The 21,647-nt window shown below is 44.3% G+C and overlaps 1 long non-coding RNA gene and 1 pseudogene across 26 annotated transcripts; both read right to left on the bottom strand.

The window, feature by feature from the left end:
- Nucleotides 1-4,280: 4,280 nt before the first annotated feature.
- LOC118471922 (uncharacterized) lies at nt 4,281-11,154 on the bottom strand. Of its 26 annotated transcripts, none has more exons than XR_004857260.1 (14): nt 10,366-11,154; nt 10,201-10,296; nt 9,913-10,028; nt 9,328-9,420; nt 9,108-9,254; nt 7,897-9,018; nt 6,688-6,785; nt 6,548-6,602; nt 5,977-6,313; nt 5,611-5,675; nt 5,322-5,528; nt 5,013-5,080; nt 4,852-4,938; nt 4,281-4,438 (listed from the first exon to the last, which is right to left on the bottom strand). It is a non-coding gene; the product is annotated as an uncharacterized lncRNA (long non-coding RNA). The 26 variants fall into 26 exon arrangements; XR_004857263.1 differs by having other exon boundaries at nt 5,322-5,455; XR_004857269.1 differs by lacking the exon at nt 5,322-5,528 and having other exon boundaries at nt 5,977-5,997; nt 6,100-6,313.
- A 216-nt stretch (nt 11,155-11,370) lies between these two features.
- The window catches only part of LOC103652354 (uncharacterized), a 36,241-nt pseudogene continuing 25,964 nt past the window's right edge, over nt 11,371-21,647 (bottom strand).

The raw sequence follows: 21,647 nt of genomic DNA, 5'->3' as shown, positions 1-21,647 counted from the left end.
CGGTGGTAAATCCGAACTGACCGGTTGCGTTCGCCATTATCGGGACGCCATGTGGTAGTCCTGGTGCAGGCCCGGACTGTCCGGTAGGGAAAGCCGGACGGTCCGTGTAAGGGCCGGACGGTCCGGGCAGAAGCTCGGACGGTCCGACCGCGTCCAGGGTCACCGGTCTAACAAGCAGGGACGGCGGTGGTCCTAGGGCGGCCCCGGACTGTCCGGCAGAGCAAGCCGGACGGTCTGCATATGGGCCGGACGGTCCGGGCAGAAGCTCGGACGGTCTGACCGTGTTCATGGGTGCCGATCTACCAAGCAGGGATGGCGGTGGTGGTACTTGTCCTGTATATGAGTTCATCGGCATACCATATAATGGCTGGGGCTGCAAATCCCCATTTGTTGCCGATGTATTAGACATAGATATCCTGTTACTAGTCTCATATGATGGAAAACTAGGAGCAACAGACTTCTCCAACGTACGCGTTAATTTTCTAATTGACTCTTCTAACCCTACAACCTGTTGTTTCATTTGATCCTGCTGCTGATCTACATACTGTTTAATAAATTGGATGTCGTCGGGTTTACTTACGTTGGGGACTTGAAGCGAAGATAGAAGAGATGCGACGTCGGTCTCTCCATGTTTGACAACTTTCTGGTGACGATCCACCGTGTATTGTGATAAGAATTTCTCCCTCGCTTGACGCATGTAGTCCTCGTATTGCTGTTGCTCATCGGCCGTCAGACTTTCAACAGCCGGCTTCAAGATATTGTCCGGGGAGATATCGGTGTGATCTTTAGAACCGACCATTTGAGGGCCTGATTTTTAGTAGATCTAAACACCGTCCCCAGCGGAGTCGCCAAAAGTATGTTGACACCTTTTTCGGGTGCCAAACACTCAACAAGAACCGGCGGCGGTGCTCTCTGCACAGGCGCGGACGGTCCGCGACCAGGGACCGGACGGTCCGCGACCTGGAGCAGGGGCAAAGGTTCCCTGCTTGACGGCCGGACGGTCCGCGCCTACAGGCCGGACGGTCCGCACGTGCGCAGGGGGTGGCGAAGGTCGCCGGCGGCGCCTGGATCTCGCTCCCGGGAGGGACCCCGTCGGGGAGGAGAGATCCTAGGTGTTGTCTAGGCTCGGCAGGCCGACCTAGACTCATCTAATCGACGTAGAGTCGAAGAGAGGCGGAGAATTTGGAGATTGATAGGCTAAACTATAACTAGACTAGAACTATTCCTAATGCGTAAGGTAAAAACAAGAAATAGACTTGATTTGTTCGATTGATGGGGGGTTCAATCGGCCGTAGCCCTTCATCTATATAAAGGGGGAGGTCTGGATCCGTTTCCAACTGTTTCCCGAGTTAATCCTGCGGTTCTAGGCAACAAATCCCGCGAGAAACTAGCAACCCTAACTGATTCTGCGCGCGCGCGGACCGTCCACGCCGCCACCGCGGACCGTCTGGCCTCAGGGCCGGACCGTCCGCAAGGCTCATTTTAGCCTTCAACAACTACCATTTCGCGCACCATTAAAGTTAGAGGTGGACTGGTAGTGTTTGGTTGAGGTGCCAAGTAGAACGGAGTCGTTCCATCCCTGATTCTAAGAACGGAGCCGCTCTGTTCTGTGTTTGGTAATCTGGAACGGAGCGGCTCTGTTTTTTGTTTGGTTGCAGAGTGAACGGAACGGAGCGTGACTGTGAGAGCGGGATAGGAACGGAGCGGCTCCGTCCGGTTGATTTTTTGGAGCGGAATGATTCCGGATCTGAGGAGAATATTCCCTAATTGGAGTCATTCCGTTCTAATTCCTTTGTAACCAAACAGCAACAAAACTGGGACAGAACGGTTCCGTTCTACTTGACTCTTCAACCAAACACTATCCATACTCAAAATAGAGTATGCTGTTATCCAAATACAAAAGTATGCTGTTATCCAAATACAAATTGATTAGTGGCACTGGTACATAACTTCCATGGAAAAAAACATGTGCAAATACAGATTAGTGGCATCCCAGGACACCTCTGCAGCCACACAACTGTCAACTGACTATTACCCCTTAACTCTGTATTAACCAAGCTCTCCATACAAAGTAGTGGCATCCCAGGCGTACTGACGGATGTCTGAAAACAAGACCCATTTACATGTTGCTGCAGTCCTATGACGCCCGCACTCCGTTCCAACAGAAGCAAATTTAGGAATAATAACAACGACACGACACCACGAGGACCATCACTTTTTTTGGGCCAATTTGGTTTGAAAACATTCGAGTTGGACAACACTGAAGACAATAGTTCATGCAACCTCATAGAAGAATAATCCCAACATAGGGGCACATCATATGCCATACTTCCATTTTTTTCCTATTCTATACTAGGTGAGTGCCCGTGCGTTGCGACGGTGTACAAATTATTCGATAAATGTTAGTGCACAACAATTACATGGAAACGAACAACATATATATCAACCCTAATATCTCACATATGAGGAGTGGACATGTCAGTCAGTAATAGCAAGTGATTGTTCCCCAGAAGTCGTGAAAATAAGAGATGTGATATGAGAGACCGTTTACGAAGTGGAGTTTAAAATAAGAGATGTTAGACTGTTTGTTACACTGTTTATAAAGTGGAGTTTAAAATAAGAGATGTGATATGAGAGACCGCTGAAGATAGCCTAAACAAAAGTTCCCCTTATGCTGTGTGGTATTTTCTGTAAAATATTGATGTAATATCTAGCCGTTTTTTGTAAAAAAAACTGAAAGTTGTGAGTATGTACCCTATACTTCACAAAGAAGTCCTTGCAACTTACTATAATTTCAATAGAGATCTGTAGTGAAAGGTATTGCCCTTTTAGCAACTCCCTCATTAGCACAAGCACTTTTGACTGAACCAGTGTGACTGTGAGCATGTATCCTGCACACCACTACTGAAAATTTCAATGTAGATTCAGGCATGCAGCTCTCCCTTTATCCATGTTAATGTCAGCACACAATAATAAGGGAAAAATGCTTCTAGAGCCCTTATGTCAGTCCCCACCCACCTGAGATGAACCTGTTCCTAGTGGTTGATACGGAAGGTGTCAACATAGAGTAAACAAAAAAGACGCATTCAGCATGAGGGCTCTTAATAATACCCTTCATCTCTTATTCTTTTTTTAGATCAAGGTTTAACCCTGCTTTTAGAAAGCAAGTGATCCATACCTTCACATCTTATTCTCCTCAATTAGAATAGATTGTACGCATGCTCAGTGCTGGATATCGATGCTTTGCCTCGTCTCTTTTCTGAAAGTTAGGACCACCAGGCCCTTCTCTTGAAAGTGAAGTTTGGTAGTTGTGATATAGCTTCTAGTAACTGGTTTTGGTTCTTGGATCATATTAGTTAGGATGGATTTTTTGTGACCATATTCTCCATATTTACGTTGACATTTCATCAGGTATCATTTAGCTCCACACGTTTTCTAGGTGCTGGATACAAATGGGCATTTTGGTAACAGTTTGTTGTCTTCCAAGAAGGGCTTTTGTCTAATTAGCTATTGAACAAATGCATTATAAAAAGAGCTTGCTGTTCTGTTCTCAGTTCCCTTTCATGATAATATACAGATCATGCAGCTGCTTGACTTCCCCTGGAGTCCATGAAAGGGAATCTAGAACCTGTCAAATGTATCACTTTGAATGCTATGATCATTCGACCTCAAAACTGGTACGGACACACAACAACCATTTAAAGGAAAATCTATAAGAGCTTAGCATTTTATTTTATTTGATAGGTAAAATGGTTCCTGAACAGGACCGCAATAAAAACCACATCATGTTGTTTTCAAGCAAAAAAGAACACATTTTGCTTGGTGGCAAAAAACAAACTGTTTTGGAATGCAAATTCATGGTCAAACAAACTTCTCCGAATAAATCGAATAGTATAGTAAACAAACTTGCCATATCAGTTTCCTCCTGATTTGCCCTTGCAGATGTTGGAAGCCCCTGTGAGCTACTTGGGCTTGCAACAGATACTTGAGTAGCTAGTCTTGCCGATTCCATATGTTTCTAAAACTCGTTTTCCTCCATTGAGAGCGAGTGAGCACTGACATCTATTATAAACATCTTTGCTGAAATGAGGTTAGTCAGATAATATTCGACTTCTAAAATTAACTTTGTTTCTCTTCTAAAGAGCTGAACGAACTTCAGATTTGAGTGCAGCTGAGGAGGATTGGCCTACATCAAATTTTTCAGAAAGCTTCTCAGTTGCAGCGAACCAGTAAGAAGAAACAGAAAGAATAAACAGTGGCCAAGACTAAGAGTTGCTTGCCTTGATAGTAACATAGATAAGAATAGGAAGGAACTCATCAGCCTAGATAATATGTTCAGAAGCAAGTTATTGATGACTTGACAACAGCTCATGATGCACAGAAGCTTCTCACGTGGTTCTTTAAAGGAATTAATCTTCTGCAGCTCTTTCACTGCAAGCTGAAGTGGCATGTGCAGAGAAAGAATGGTCACAGTCAGTATGAGCTTTGGCTGTATCACTGGAACGATTTCTTTCATGGGAACTTTGGATAATTTAAATTTTTGGATTTTACATGATTAAAACCAGCAACTTCTTGAATATACACAATACAATCAGAGCATAATTTATAACAGAGGGGGAAAAAGAGCTGAATGCTTGACAATTGACACCCTTTTGAATACCGAGGCTAGCAAATTTATATCCAAGTAATACTATTTTGGGGGCTTCATTTTGATCAAACACAAAATGCTATTAAAATGTGAAATGCACCAATTACTCCATCTCCATCTCCACGAGGATTTTTTTGTTATGACATCGGGAATGGGCAGTTTCAGATACTCCATTAATTACTAACCTCAATACATGTACATACCTAGCCATAAAAATTAGGAGTCCACTATGTTTCTCCCCGTCTCATGGGTGCTTAATGTGACAACATCAAGAATTTGTTTCCCATTCTCTGTTGAGGACAAGCTAGTATCAATAACCAACATTTCAAACTGCAAGGGGAGCTAAAGGGGCAATGAGACTTACATTGGCAAATGTTTGTCCTCAGCAAGAATGGCATTGCCCGGCTTCACATCATACCTAGAGCACAGGTCCTGCGACAAACGTGTTAATTAGTTCGGAATAACTTGAGGTGCACTGGTGCAGCCTGACTACTCAGAACAAGGCGACCGACAAAGCGTTGTCCCAATCTAACAGACATCGTTCTGATGAAGCAACATAATTGAATGCATATTTTTCGCGGACACCAGTTTAGACAGGTTAGTGAAAAAAATAAGGGAATACGATGTGCAAGCAAACAAAGTGAGCCCAAGTGGACAGTAGTACTTCTAATACATTGATTTCCTTGGTAGCTTCAATAAAGGCGCTCTCGGTCTTGAGTATTGATGGTTAGTTCAGTTGCACGGTACGGATTGCTTATTCAGATTCAGGGTTCCAGAGGTTAAACCCATGACTCCATGAGGCCATAACTGCCGTTAGATACAACAGAGAGGTGAATTGGTGATGCTCGAGTCCGCATCACACCACTGGCAAAATTACGTACTGAAATTTAGAAAAAAGTATAGGTGTAGTTGAGAGATCATGAGACGTGATCGAGGAGGAATCGAGTACTTGGCGAACTTACTTATATCGTGTATATAGTGGTTTTTTGAATGCGTATTGGGCTTCAGTTGCTTCAACAAAGACCACCTGACACACAAAAAATGTAATTCAAGATAAACTAGTTAGGAGCCCGTGCGTTGCAACGGTATACAAAATATTCAGCAAAATGTTATTGCACAACAATTATATAAAAAAAATACCACATATATTATCGATCTCAATATCTCATAAATTCTTTGGCAACAATTAATACATAACTAAATTGATACGGATCAAATTATATTACAATACGACAATAATGTCATCTTCAAAAAATGCAGAGTTCAAACACGGGTTCCATTCAGGTGCTACAAGTCCATAAAGAAATAAGAAGTCATTGATGTAGTACTTGAAAGGCACACCGAGCCCTCTGTAGAATGTCCATGTACAACTTCACGCATCAGAAAAGAGAAGCAATAATTTTCTCTCCTTACTTCATATAAGCAATGACTCATGACTACTGCAAAAGTACCTGTTGGAGAAATATTGACTCCTAAAAGTTGGCTTAGCTCAAGGGCCTTCCGTGCTCTGGAACACCTACCTAAAAAGTTGGCAAATCTTAATAACCTCAATAAGAACTTCGGCAACACAATTAGGTCGAGCACCATCCGAGCGAGCAGCAACTTCATGGGCACCTGTTTGCCATCCTTACTCGAAATGCCTTTTCAGAATGATCTGTGGACAACCTGATTCATGTATCCAACAGGAAATCCAACCCACCATCACTACAAGTATCAACAAGGAAAGCAAACAGTAACATGCCCAGCCATACAAAAGGACTCAGTTCATTTAGTTTCCAGAAAGCATATGGCCAGGACAGCATCAGCATGAGAAATTGCCAAAGGAAGCCCAAAGGCAATCCGAAGATGGTGCTTACAATTTTCGAAAGGGCAGATAGTGTTAAACTGCTTGGTACTTACTGTGTCTATATGCTCGCGGATGAAATCGACCAACTGCTGGCTTGACATGCAGTCCCTAATAACCCAGAGGACACTGATGTTACTTCTGACAAAAGCAATAATCATGTTGAAGTAGTAGTAGAGATAATATAAGAACATACCCATGGAACTCAAATCCAGACTGTTACGCTGCAGCTCGAAAACGCTAAATCTCTACTGCTCCTCATCACAAATACTTGTGACATCCCGATGAAAGCCACTGGATAGAAGATGATCGACATAATTAAGATAGACTCCACCAATAAGTTACATTGTTACAGTTGTGTACAAACAGACAAGCCACATGGTTTCTTCTTTTACGCAAGGAGATTCAACAATATGATATAGTGTGTACACACACTCAGGTGCAGATCGAATCGTAGAAGCTAGAAAGTGCTTGGTTATACTTCAGCCTGTTCTTATAATCAAGTAATATGGACTCGGTTCTACGATAATTGTTTAAAAAATGTCTGGAGCAACAGGTAGCCATATCTAACTATTTATCTATGAGCAAAAAGGTATTTGCACCTAGAAAGCTTGGCCTTGGGAAGGTCACATGATACTAAATAGGTAGGCGCTAGTGATCTGCAATTGAACCACTTCATTTCAGTCATCGGCCAATTAGCCCACTATGTGTACTTGTTAGTACGGTTAGATGCCTCTTGATCTAGCTGAGAAACACCTATCTCACGACACATGCTGCAGCCTGCACTGGTATTCCCAAACGGCCTAGAGACCAAACAAGATGCGACATAATAAACTAAAGGAGCTGCAGATAATAACTACTTGGTTTAATATGTTCTTGCTTTGTTAAGCTCTGTTCTTTGTTACGGTGTAGTGTGACATGTCGGCTATTTCAGGCTAGGAAAGCAATGTTTATTTTGACATATATAATTCTCATTTTTAGACAAATATGTCAGCCTTGGCTCTTCAACCTATCAAAATGATGTTCAATGGAAAACTGAAAATAGAGCTTTTTCTGCTATAACTTTTTCCACCATGGACTATTACCAAAATCCTACCAGCACCAAAACTCCCTAGTAAATTACAAGGAATAGTCGGAACAAAAGAATATCGTGATAAACAACTATTAGTAGGTTATCGCGCTGTTCTGAAAAAATTAAGAATGCACCTAAAAGAAGCTTTAGAAAAACTGAGTCCTAATGCATAGAAACGTGTACCAATTCATCACACACTTTGTGAAAGGGTAGTACCTAATTCATAAACATTGCAACAAAATCAAAATACCCATGTGAAATGAATATGGCATAAGTTCTCCTCTGAACCAATTCATACACCATCCAATGCTTCATAAAGATTGAAGAATTTACCTTAAGGTTCCTGAGCTTCTACAGATCTCTAGTGGGCTAGTGGCAAAGAACTCGAATAGAGGCAGTGCTTAATGAAGAACGACTCATCGCTTGGGTCTATAGATCCCCTTCTAGGGCTCTTGTACTTGTGGTACCTGGACAAAGATGTGGGCTAGAAGCAACAATCAAATATATGTACCTAACTGAAACTTTAAGATAGTACAAGGAGAAAACGAAACAGAAAATCCATATGCACAATGTTTAACAGACTTGCCTCATTGAGAGGTTGCATATACATATAACCTAATAAGGCATCTAGAATGAGATAATGAAAAACATCATGTATAGGGTGTGTTTGGATTGCGCCTACAAGTTCTTAATCAAAACATTGGTCAGTAACTGTATGTAGAATAGGAGCTTGGATTCTAGTCGTGTTTTGTTTTGCCCAACGTCGTGCGACCAATGCACAGTACATTCAGGATAATGCCCAGCTGATTCCTATGCCGCCTAAAATTGGCCAGCCAACCATTTGGCAGAGCACAAAAAGGGAGCAACTAAACGCACCCAAAGTGCACAGTATCAGTTTATTGTATATAAATAATCGCTAGTAGTATTTGGTTCAAAAATTGAAAATAGAACACTACAACAGCAATACATACAGCTGCAATAATTGGTGTCTAGAAAAGCAACTTGTCATTTAGGATCTTAATCACAAATTTAATATCATAAGCGTATTTGAAACGGAACAATTAATGGTACATGCCAAAACTAAAACCGAATGGATATGATTAGTTAGGAGGAAAATATGCCGCAACGAGAGCCTAACCATATCCTTAATTATACTATTTTAAATATGTAGTAACATTTGGCACCAAGTCTCAAAAAGACCAATTTACAGAAACTGAATATAAGATAAGAATACATACATTACGCGGGCTACTTTGGACCGTGTCAACCACTTACTGATTACTAAGATGTTCCCAGAGTCCATGAAATGCAAAAATGGTGATGGTGGACAGTAATTGCTGGATCAGAACTAAGAAGTGGTCTCCTAAAAGTTTCCTGAAGACGAAACTTGCTGTGCAAAGGTTCTCTATTAAATTCTGGTTTCTTCAGATACACATCTCCTATTGACCTTGTTATCTACAACACATGATCATAGCATGTGAGATGCAACCTGGAAGTAAAGCAATTCAACAAGCAAGATGTGAAAATCAAGTTGTGAAACACACCAAGGGTTAAGAGCATTGGAAATAGGTTTGGGTGCGAGCAAGAAAAAACTTCCAGATCTTTGATGGATCAAGTGACACAGAAACACTAACTTCACTGGTAGCAACACAATCCACAGATATACATAGATCTTCAAATATAGCAAATACCTGCTCAAGGTCACACATGTAGTGATCAGAACAGTGAAATATAAATACAAAAATGGCTCAGTGTTCAACATACCCTTGCCAGAAAACCATACTGACCAAGCATCCGAGTGCTCACAATGTCCAACATAGTGACATTTGACTTGAGCACTATGCTAGTTAGTACAACCTAGTAGTGAAAAAGAGGGGCGAAAAAATCAATGACTCGAAAGTCAAGCGGATGTGACGATATATTTGAGGTTACCTACTACAGAGCTTATCAGGAGACTGACATCATGAGCTATATGTTCAATTCATGATGGTTAGTAAAGCAAATGCCAAGCAACAATCAATATAGCTTTAAAAGGTAAAAAGGGAACAACTGTTTATCTACTGAACATGATCTTTCGTTTTTGAGAAGTATGCAACTGAAAGATTCGTTTATTCACTAAGAAGCAGCCTGCTCACACTTTACACGTGCAATAAGGATGAATATCATGTACCGTTGTTTAGTTCCAGAACTCTTTTCTTGAGCATTCAAAATAAAATTTGTACAAAGATTCATTAGTGACAAAAATGAATCATCGCATGTCAACCATCATAGCCCCTTTAACAGTCCAAGACAGATAATTTTTCTTAGGGGAAATGTTAATTTTGATTCTTCACTCAAAAGAAAGAGTACCTGAGCACCAAAAAAGCAAGTTCTGTGGCCTCTTCAAATGTTAAGTATGGAACATTATTTGCATGTGGGTAGATATTTGGAACACAAGTAAGTACACCATCAACATCTTTCCATACCTATCACAAGCATAGTATGCTTTCAGACCAATTAGGCAATGTATGGGGATAAGCAACGATTTTCATGAAATGCACATGCTAGTTTAGTGATTAGCATCAACTGTTGTCTCAATTTTTTTCCTCAGAAAGAAAATTATGGTTTATTAAATATCTATTCAGACTAAACATAGACCTGAATTTCTCTCGGTCCCAAGGCTTTACCAATGGTTGTAGCAGTCATGTCGTTACCACCTCGGCCTAAAGTAGTTACAGCACCAGATTTCCAGCCCTGCAAGTGATGGCGGTTGCAGTAAACAAGTTGCCACATGGATGAAGAAATTATTTGTCGATGAGATACCTTCCCAAGGAACCTAGTAACAACAGGTACCGATGTATCCTATACCCAGTAACAACAGGTGCCGAATGTGGGGAAGCCCCGTCCGCGAATGTCGACAGGCGATGTGGGGAAGGGAGAGGAACCGGGGCGGATTTGGGGAAGGTTGGTCCGCGAACGTTGACGCCCGATGTGGGGAAGGTAGAGGAACCGGGCGGGATTTGGGGCGGGCGAGCGAGCAGATCGGCGCGCGCGTGGTGTGTGCTGGCGAGGTGCCGGAGCGGGATCTGGGCGCTCTGGAGACGCCGGAGGGTTGGTGGAGAAGGGGGTGCGATGCAGATGGGTGATCCCATCGCGGGGGCTCGGAGCAGGGTTGCGGAGGAGGTGAGGGAGCGGCGGAGGTCACGGCGTGCGTGGCGGGAGCGTCGGGCGAGATCCATTCGCGGGCGCGCATGCGCGGTTCTGGCGAGAGCACTGCTGGCGCGGTGGAGGCAGGCGTACGGCGGGTGCAGGCGGCGGCGTGCGGGGCGCGGATCTGGGAGGATTTGAGGTTGGGATCCACAGTGCGGACGACCTTCCATGGCGGCTGCGGTCCCGCGGATCTGTTGCACGGCGGTGGGGAGGAGGGCCCGCGGATCCGCGTGGGGAGGACCGCGTTGATTGCGGCAGCGGTAGGGAGGAGGGTGGAGGATCCGCGGGCGTTGATCGGTGGCGGCGCGGTGTCGACCGAGCGCTGATGGCGGGGCGGGTGGGGTGGACGATCGCGGTCTCGCGGCAGAACCACAACACTGTGCACGCCTACAATACCATCATATAGAGTAGTAGAGATAACCTCAAGTGGCAATATTTGTGCAATTTAGACATTCAAGATGGCAAGTGACAGAAGTTTTAAAAAAAAGTCAAGTGCAGTAAAAACATAAGTTGCTGCAATATATAAAAATAGCTGGATAACACAAGTTTAATATACTAACATACCAAGGCAAACACTCTCGTTGGAGGTAGAATGATTTTATCCAAACTACCATGTTTCTAAAACAGTGTCGCGAGTTCTTCATCAGTAGAATTAAATGGCAAGTTCTTTACTAATATCACATAATTGCTTCTTTTGAACTTCTCATTTCGTTTAGAAGCATGTTCTTCCAATGCAACAACATTAACTCCATACCTTGATAGAAATTTCTTAGTCTCTGCAATGACGTGTGTCTCACCAAGAGCAATACGAACAGCAAGATCATCTGCTTCTCTATCAAGTAACTCACTCTTATTGATACCATTCTTCCTTGCAATGTTTTCAACAACCTAAACGAAAAATAGAGCCCAATCATTAGACATGCTTGACAAGATCATGTATCTACATTACTCTGATCAGCAGCAATTTCATCAGGAAATAACTTGGCTAGCTCTTCCATAGTTGCATCGATGATTTCAGTGTCACTTCGACCAATCCATTCGTCTGCAGGAGCAAAGACCAACTCCAGCATTGAACGGTTTGGGTCATAGTATTCCTACAAAGAATTAGAAAAAAAACAGAAGGAAAGAAACAGCTGAGTGTGCATCTATGTCATTTGCTACCAAACATAGCGTGATTCAGTGTCCAGTGACACGTTCACCAATGATTGAAGTACTACATTTTAATAATCTATGTGCACACATAGCTAAAATTCATAATGTGCAAGACATTTATATTTACACTTAATAATGAATTCCTTCTAAATCTCATAAGCCATAAGACCTTTTAAATGTAGTTAGAGTAGACCTAGTGCGAGAGACTCTCGCGTAAGTGGGGTCTGTGGAAGGGATAAACCCAGTCAAGCCTTCTTCCGTAAATGCGGAGAGGCTGCTTCATGGGTTCGAACCCATGACGAGACAACTCTCACCACTGCACCATACCTTTTTAATGTAGTTAATAAAGTAAAATTAAGGTGAATATTATATGTCTTTTAATGTAGTTAATAAAGTAAAATTCAGGTATATATTGTATGCTAATGATTGTGGAATATTGTATTGTAAGTAAAATTCAGGTACATATTGTATGCTAATAAAGTAAAATTCAGGTCGTTGAGACCCTAGAAATAGTAAATACCCATCCCATAAGACCCTAGGATTGGTGGTTTTCTTGAGCTTTCCTGCCTGCTCTTGATGCACTTTTTCTGCAATTTGGCCACCTGCATTTGGTACACAACAGCATGTCAGGTTCTTCACATTCTAACTACAGGTAAAAGGCTGTATTTCTTTTTCAGTACCATCAGTTCACACTTCACGGAAATAGCAGTTACCTTCAGAGCAACATTCTCCTTCAGAGGAACATTATCATTGTTCTCCAACAGTCTGATTTCACTTCCATAATGTGATGAATTGTCCAATGCTTCTTCACTCGGAGCACTGGACACATTCTCCTTGTTGTCATCTGAATTGCCACATCGCGATGCATCCACCTCGATTCTCAATTCCTGCAGCACAACCTTCCTTTCCTGATGGGAGCCAGCAGTTTCTGCAAGCGAGTTCTCGTCTGCAGCAGTGCTGCAACCATTTCGGTTCTCTCCATCAGGTCCGGCATTAGCATGCTTCACTGAGCGTCCTAAAATTTTCTTCTTGGCATTGGTCTTGGATTCCAGCCCCCGCTTCTCGCTCTTGGCCACCGTGGTCTCTTCACTCTTCTTGGCAGTCTTCATATTCTTCGGCTGAGGCTGAGACATGTACCTGCTCGGCACCTCCCAGCACGCCAAGTTCAGCTTCCTCAGCTTCGAACAGACCTCGGACACCGCCCCCTTGCTCTTGTCTGCCGCTGGCGTCTAGACTGGTTCCTTTTTTGGCATCATGCTCATGAACAGAGACTTGACGACTGTCCCTTTCCTAGCTGCAGCGGCCAACGACTCCTTCTGGTGCTTCACGCTGTGGAACAGCTCCTGCCTCGGCTGAACGGTCTTGCTCCGCGGCGTGGTCAGTGCCTTCTTCCTCTCGCTGGGACATTCGACCCTCGCTGTCTTGGTGCGAATTGGGGATGCTCGCATGGCACAGATCCACTCGACCCTTGGCTTGGGCTCCGCCGGTGCCTTCCCCGCGGCCTCAGTCTCTGCGCTCAGCCTCGCAAACCGAGCTCTCTGACGCTTCAGTGGCGCAGAGTGCGGGCATTTTAGCATCGAGCAGCGTCAAAATCAGAATCCGGACTATAAATCTGAACCGAAGATGAAACATCCAGCTCAAGTGGAAGCTGTCGGTACCTCTAGTTCTTCCTGTCGATAGCCTTCTATAGCCTCACATTGGGGCTTCTCGCCGCCATGACCTGCCAATTAGCATCACACCATTCATTAATCGACGACATTTGCGTTGTATTGCATCGCAGGCTGATGATACTAATGAACACATGCGAGAGAAGGGGACAAACCCGCATAAAGAAGCTCCTGTCCAGGGCCTCAGGGTCGACCTGCTCATGGCCCTGTTCGCAACCTGCATACCACGACACAGATCATGACCCTTCGCTAGCCAGCGTAGAACGCGTGACACAGGGAAGAACTATGAAGGGGGTTCGACTCGCGAGGGAGTTTATTGACCACTTACCGACTCGTAGGCAGAACCAGGCGGGGTCGTCGTCGGGGCGGCCGACGTCGGGCGCGGTGAGGTCAACGTCCGGGTGAATTTTGTTTGGGCCGTCCGGAGAGGGGGATTTTCACCCCGAACTCCTCGAAGTCGACCTCGAAATCCTCGAGGTCCTCCAGGTCGAAGCTGTACCCGGCGCCCTTCCCAACGAACACCAGTCGGCTCTGCTCCCCCGCCGCCGCGACTGCCGCGGCTGACCCGAACGCGTCGCCTCCGAGGTCCTCCTTGGACGAGGACGTCAAGACGCCACCCACGCCGGACGTCGGGGGGGCTGCCCCCTGGCCGCGGTGGATGTCGCGGGCGCCGGCGCCACGACGTTTGGACACCACGCAGAGCACGATGGCGATGAGGAGGAGGAGCCCCACCACTACGGCGCCCACGACGATGCCCGCGATTGTGGCCCCGGAGAGCTTCCGCTTCTTGGATGAGCCCGGTGCAGGGCCGGGCCCGCCGGGCGACGGCACTGGAGGAAAGAACGGGCTGCTGCAGGGCGGAAGCGGGTCCCCGCAGAGCTGGAGGTTCCCGGCGAAGGATTCCCGCGGGAAGTGCGAGAGCGATTTGGGGGTGGAGCCGGAGCTAGAGGTGGGCAGCGGCTGTAGAGAATGTGGAAGAGAGCGATAGTGTGGGGCTTGAGGTGGTCGAGCACGTCTGCGAGATTTGGGGCGCAGGGGCAGGAGTGAGGGCGGGGTCACCGAGCGAGATTGCCGGCGGCGCGATGCCGATGCGAGATTTGGGGCGCAGCCGCGCAGGGGCGCAGACGCGCGAAGGGCGGAGGCGTGGCAGAACACCACTGTGCACGCCTACAATACGCTCTTAAGGAGTAGTAGAGATATAAACACAATAGCTTATGTCATTTGGAAGCTCAGCGGAAGACAGTGGGATCCTAGCAAGCTTTCTATGAACGAGTACACAGAGGTTATTAATACATTTAGTCCCATTTCTTGAATAAACACTACATATCAACCTTATGAAAAATATCATCTATGGAGCAGATTATTCAGGTATGTTATTTACGTGTAGAAGTTTCCAGAACTGCATTTTACCTCAAACAATCACCAACCCATTTACGCTACGTGGGATGTTCCACAGATGCAGCCGACACACACGAGGCATGTGCCGTTACGAGATATCTGGTAAGATCAACCGACCTTTAGAACAAAATAAACCATCAACCATCTCACTAACTTTATTTGACAGAGACTACACTTAAAAGTTCTCTTACATAATTATCAAGCAGAAGGACATCCGATTCTATCTCCGCCGACCATGAAGCAAATTTTGAAGCAAACAACGAATGCGCGCACACCCAACCAATACTTCCTCGGTACCTCTAGGTTACTCGATGCACACAATCTTGTATAAGGCTGGTTCCAATGCCTCAATCCTATATCTACCACCGGTTGCTCGTCTTGTCACCGACCACAACTGCGACCACTACAGTTGATATCGGCCGTGGTGTCAGGATAGATACCACCCCACTAGAACCGACCTAATATATTAACCACTACCTACCATCCGCTTTGTGCTTGCCCTCCGGTGTGATATGCCATCCTAGGCAAATCAAGCAGACAACCATTGCTTCTCCAACTAAATAAACGACTAATCTAGCTTGTTTTCTTATAATAGGCCAATGAAGACAAGGCAAGCATTCTACACTAGGACATCTTTGTGCATGGAAACGCCCCTTTATGCAAACTAGTCTAATACCCATGCGTAATGCTACAATCACAGAAGGGGGACATGTAGGGGGAAGGGGCCGGCGACAGAGGTGCGAGGGAGAGGCCGATAGCGACGACGTGAGCGAGGGGGAGGGACAACGAGGTTGGAGGGGGGAGAGGAGGCATGGGGTTAATGTGCGTATGAAGGATGAGAGAGAAAAGATGATTTAAATAATATTGATCATTGGACTTGACTACTTGAGTAAGAGAGAGGAAAGTTATCCAATGATCTGAGTCGTTGGTTTTAAGAGTGTGTTATGTGTTGGTGCAATTTGTTTGGTGGATTTAGTGTAGGTTATGGTTGTAGGGGTGATTTGGTTGAGTGCATTTTAGAAAGTTTATACTTGTTGAACACCAAAAATGGCTTGGCGGAATGTCTGCCTTGGGCTCGAACGGTCTGCGGTGGCGTCCTGGATGGTCCGGCGCATGCGTAGAATCAATTACGGTTCCTCGTTTTTTGTGGGGTTTGTTACTAATCTTCGCGTGACTAGCTTGGGAATCGACTTGTAACGGGTCTAAACCTTCTTCCTTATATAGATGAAGGGGTACGTCCAATTGAACCTCAAACAATCTATCCAATCAATTCTACTTGTCATTTTTACCTTATACATTAGGAGTAGACCTAGTTTAGCCTTCCTCTACCTCGAATCTTCACCTCTCTTCGGCTCTACGACGACTAGAGGCGTCTTGGGTGGCCTGTCAGCGATGAGCAACAACAATACGAAGATTTCATGAGTCAAACGAAAGAGAATTTCTTATCACAATTCACGGTGGATCGTCACCCGGATGTTGTCAAACATGGAGAGATCGAGGTTGCATCTCTTCTACCTTCGCTTCAAATCTCCAATGTAAGTAAACCCGATGACATCCAATCTATTAAACAATATGTAGATCAACAACAAGATCAAATGAAACAATAGATTGTAGGGTTAGAAGAATCAATTAGAAAATTAACACGTTTGTTGGAGAAATCTATTGCTCCTAGTTTTCTATCATTTAAAACTAGTAACATGATGTCTATGCCTAATACATCGGCAACAAATAGAGATCCACGGCCACAACCATTATATGGTATGCTAATGAACTCATATCTAGGGCAAATACCACCACCGTCGCCCCTGCTTGGTAGATCGGCGCCCCTAGGCACGGTCGGACCGTATGAATTTTCCCGTCGGATAGTCCGGGATACACCAAGCCCACCACATGGCACCCCTGTAGTAGCGAACATAATCAGACAGTCCAGGTTTACCATCAGACAGTCCGGCTTCGCGTTAGACCGTCCGGGCGCCTAGGTCGGACAGTCCAGATACGCATATGCATAACCTATTGTTGCACACCATATACAGATTTATTATACACCGCAGCAGCAGTATGTTCCTCCCCATATATATTTAACCCACGACGCACCATATGATCATAGGCCGGTCAATGTTCTCGATCAGCCACGACAGGAAGGTCAGCATAACAATGCCCGACCGAATAAGCCCCGTACCCAGGGTTCGGTTGTCTGCCACCGGGCGCAATGGAGAAAATTAGAGAAGAGATAACTAAACTATTTCGAGATAGACTCGGAGTTAGTGTGGTCGTAGTTAGGAAATCATATCAAAAGCCAAATGTCACACCCAGCTTTAAGGAACAAAGCCAGGTGCATTTCATACATGCGCCAAGAAGACAACATATATAATAACAGAGTGTATAGAGATAAATGTCACAATAACATCAGAGTATTTATTACATAGCGGAAGTCTTATTACAAAATAAAAGATAAATATAAACGAACTAAGGATCATCCTTGGCGCAAAAGTCAACTGAGAAACGCCACCTAGATTAGATCAAACTCCTCGCTTTGTGGCTCCTCCTGAACCACCTGTTCTTCTCCTGTGGGGGGATGTGAGATAGCAAGGGTGAGCTCACACATGATCATAGCTCAACAAGTTGTGGGGAAACCAGTGGGCATGAACTCACCATAGGTGGGAGTTCATGTGATGTGTAAGGCTAATCAACAACAGGGGTTAAAGCTGAGCATTGCTTTTAATTAGTTGGTCAAAATTTTATTAGCAGTTACTAAATGTAAGTAAATACCAAACCTTAAATAAAGTAATAGAACAAATTAATAAATAATCCCATGCATATGCAAATGACAAAATTGAATTTAAGTTACATAAATTAATCATGCGAGAGTCCTGAGCTGCTCATGACCGTGAGCTCGGCTAGTATACCAGTTTTACACTCTGCAGAGGTTGTACCCTTTACCCACAAGTCATGTTACCCATCTGCCAAGGGATCGTGACTCCCATACACCTCTACCTAGGAAGCGAGGCAGGGCAACACTACGAGGCCTTTACAAAGTTCCACTAGCTTCCGAGAACCCGCTACAGTTTATGGGAAGAGCACTTGCAAGAATCCCCCGTCTGACTGCCATCGCAGCAAAATCAACCCGAGAACCTCCTTGCATGCAACTCCCCTACTGCCCTTGCCCCTTTCGGGTAAGGTAGTCTTCCACTAGCTTTCCTAATTAGTTAGCCAAGGGATCCCATTCCTCCCTTGTGGTGGCACGTGTTTCTTAAGTTAAGCTCTATGTTCCAATTAACATTAATGATCTTGACATGAACATAAAATAGAATAACAAAAGAATTGGAACATGGATATAACGAAAGATTATCCCAAAACCTTGTAAAGCAATAGCAAAAACTACCCAAGTGATTTAGGGATAACAAGGTAAAAAGGGATAAACACTTTAGGGTGATCAATTGGGTCCCATCAAAATTAAACCTATGCATGAATAAGTGATATTAAAGAACATTATTGGATAAAAAGTGGTCAAGGGAACAACTTGCCTTTAATGAGCTCCTGCTCAACTACTTCTATCTACTGGTCACCAGGATCCTCAGTCACAGGCTCTTCTATTCGCATCATACAAACATACATAGTATATAGAGAAAATTAACATCACACCAAACATGTAAACAAAATACATAATAACAATCTACACATTAAAATAAAATCCTAGGAATAGGAATCGTAAATTTTGGAGTTACAGATTTTAAGATATGAATTTCCAAATGTTTTATGTGCTTAAAATAGGATGAAATGAGAAATAATTTTTCTTACTGTTTTTATGTCAAAATAGAGGCTCTAAGTGATAGAGAATAATATTACAAAATTTAGAAAGTGGAATGTATTAATTTGGACCAAGTATGGATTTTCTATGAATTTATTAAGTTCTAGTAATTATTTTCATATTAAAAATCCATTTTCCATTTGTTTTCTCTGGTTTTCGAGTTCTCTGGATTGGGTACGCTATAACAGAGAAAGGTAGGGTGCTCGGGGTAAAATACCCCGACACAGCGTACAGTCCATGTGGATGGCGGGTTGCTTCGTTAAAATTATAAGGTCCTTTCTACAAACTGCGCACGCCGAAGGGGTATGAAGCGTTGACGGCCGTCCGAACAAGCGCGGATGGCCCGGATTAGATCCGTCCCACCGCGAACCGGTACGCAACCACAGCCCTCAAATTTGGATCTGATGACATAGATTTTAAATACTAAGATCTAACTGCAGCCACTGGATATGAGATCTACGGTCAGGATTGATTGCACAAAGGGGTAAGCAGTGATCTAATCTTAACCGCTAATCCTGAGATCGACGGTTTCTAACACGTTATTCCCCATCACCTGCTCTTCCCGGCGAACAGACACGACGGAGCTCTCGCATGCGGTGACGCCATGGCCGGACACGGCGAATCGGCGGCTTACCAACCTAAACAGAGCGAAACTACACCGAGGGAAAGGGGAGAGGGAGGCAAAATCGCTAGAGCGGTCATACCAGCCTTTCGTCGCAAGGACGAGTCCGACGACGCGACGGCGCGGCTTCCTGGTCCAGTTCGACTCCGACGAGCAATTCAATGCTCCTGGGACGAAGACAAGCCCGGCGCAGCTTCCTGGTCCAGTTCAATGCTACTGGTTTTCTCCGACTTCAAGGGATCACGGAGGTGAACCCGCACACTCAATAGAGGACAAGTCAACGGCGAGCAACACTTGGCGCGCGGCGGACTGAGTTCTACCACGGCGGCGGCGCTTTTGAGTTTTAGGGAAAGGGAGGCGGTCAAGGGTGTCAGGTGACGGGAACGTGGTCTTTAAGATATGTAGGAGCGTGACCGTTATGCAACTCCAAGGTCCTCGGAGGGCTCCCCGCGCGAGGTGGGCACGGTCCGCGCGGTGAGGATCTCGCGGGCTCTATTACGAAGGAGAGGGAGCAGCGACTGATGCGTGGGCCCGACGGAGTAGCGTGTGCGTGACTCACGGGGGAACTGGCCGAGCTGGTCCATCTATCATCGAATGGAAGAGGAGATGTGCGCGAGGGTAGGAGGCTGACAAGATGGGTCTGGTTGTCGGCGCCGCAGTGATGAGTTGGGTCGCGCGGTGAAGGTTGGCTAAATGGGTCGAGAGTCGAGGTTCAAGCCCATTCACTGTTTTCTCCTTTTCTTTTTTTTCTTTTTTTCTTTTTTCTTGTTTTCTTTTCCTTTACTTTTATTTTCTAGAATTCAAATTTGAATTCAACTTTAACTGTGAATTTATATTCATTTTAATTGTACAAGTTGAACCCAATTAGGAAGGTTTAACTAATTTATCTATATTTATTTTCTTTATCTTTGTTTAGTATTCTTTCTTCTCTTTCTCAAATTCTTGAACTCCCTTTAGATAATTTAATATATTCCTTTTCACATTATGTTATGTTGTCACAAAATGCACAAAATAAGATCCAGCATGATGCATAATTTAGTGGTATATCTTTTTATTATTTATTTGTTGTTTGAATATGGTATTCACATGTGATGATAAGTAAATCCAACACACACATAAAATATAGGAAATGACTTTTCTCCTCTTTTATTATATATTACAAACTGGGTGTTACAAATCCTATCCCCCTTAAAAATAATCTCGTCCTCGAGATTTAAGAAGGTCTAGGGAAAAGATGGGAAAAATCTATGCGAAGCTCTTCTTCTCTCTCCCAAGTAGCTTCATCTTCTCCATGGTGACTCCATTGCACTTTGTACATCTTTATCACCTTATTCCTTGTAACTCTAGTTAAAGTGTCAAGAATCTTGATCGGATACTTCGTGTAAGTCAAATCACCCTGAACACTGAGCTCTTCCATTGGTAACTGTTCCTCAGGGACACGAAGACACTTCTTAAGTTGAGACACATGAAACACATTATGCACATCAGATAGATTAGCCGGTAGCTCAAGTTGGTTTGCCATCTCCCTAACTCGCCTAAAGATCATGATTGGTCCAATAAAGCGAGGGGACAACTTGCCCTTAACTTTGAATCTCCTCATTCCACGAAGTGGTGACACCTTGAGGTACACATAATCTCCTTCCTCAAATTCCAGTGGTCTCCTTCTATTATCAGCATACCTCTTTTGCCTGGTTTGAGCTACCCTCAAATTCTCTCGAATGATACGGACTTGTTCTTCCGCCTCTTGAATCAGTTCAGCCCCAAAGAACTGTCTTCTCCAGTCTGATCCCAATATAAAGGAGTCCTGCACTTCCTGCCATACAAAGCCTCAAACGGTGACATCTTCAGACTGGTCTGATAAATATTGTTATATGAGAACTCAGCATATGGTAGACTTTTATCCCAACTTCCTCCATGCTGAAGGGCACATGCTCTCAACATATCTTCCAATACTTGATTAGTCCTTTCGGTGTGTCCATCAGTCTGAGGGTGATAAGCTGTACTGAAGTTCAACTTTGTATTCATATTCTCATGAAAGCTTCTCTAAAATCTTGAGGTAAACTGTGAACCTCGATCAGACACGATCTTCTTTGGTACTCCATGTAAACACACAATCCAAGCCATATATAACTCTGCTAGCTGAGAACCTTTATAAGTAGTCTTGACCGGAAAGAAATGTGCCACTTTGGTCAGTCTATCCACAATCACCCATATAACATCATATCCTTTCTAGGTGCGAGGCAATCCA

Source organism: Zea mays, chromosome 3, assembly GCF_902167145.1.
Source record: "Zea mays cultivar B73 chromosome 3, Zm-B73-REFERENCE-NAM-5.0, whole genome shotgun sequence".
Taxonomy (NCBI): Eukaryota; Viridiplantae; Streptophyta; class Magnoliopsida; order Poales; family Poaceae; genus Zea; species Zea mays.
The sequence above is the reverse complement of the archived record's forward strand: the minus strand, read 5'-3'. Positions and strand labels throughout refer to the sequence as shown.